Here is a 323-nt window from a genome sequence, read left to right on the forward strand (position 1 = left end):
TAGAGATACCGCAGACAACCGTACTGTTGTGGAAGATCTACATACTGAAAAGACAGTGAATACATTATTTATATCTCTCGATGAAATAAAAAATTTTTTCTTGCGTAACCGTTACGAGGAAACTAGATTTCGTAACTATGTAACTGTGAAAGAATTCGTCATGATCGAATGAAATACGATAATGTGCGGTTTGAATTTTATATTTAGCTCGTACTATTTTATTTTAATAAACATTATTTTTTACATAATACGCGCGCAAAGGTCTTACGTCGGTACGAAAGACATTCGGTGGTGTTGTACTCCCACGATGTATATAGAGTAAC

At 34.1% G+C, this 323-nt stretch overlaps 1 protein-coding gene across 4 annotated transcripts in view; it reads left to right on the plus strand.

Moving 5' to 3' along the window:
* Positions 1-323, plus strand: part of LOC108750706 (homeobox protein homothorax) — a 386,843-nt gene that overhangs the window by 41,424 nt on the left and 345,096 nt on the right. The gene's annotated exons all lie outside the window — the stretch shown is intronic.

Source organism: Trachymyrmex septentrionalis, unplaced genomic scaffold (assembly GCF_001594115.1).
Source record: "Trachymyrmex septentrionalis isolate Tsep2-gDNA-1 unplaced genomic scaffold, Tsep1.0 scaffold37, whole genome shotgun sequence".
Lineage (NCBI taxonomy): Eukaryota > Metazoa > Arthropoda > Insecta > Hymenoptera > Formicidae > Trachymyrmex > Trachymyrmex septentrionalis.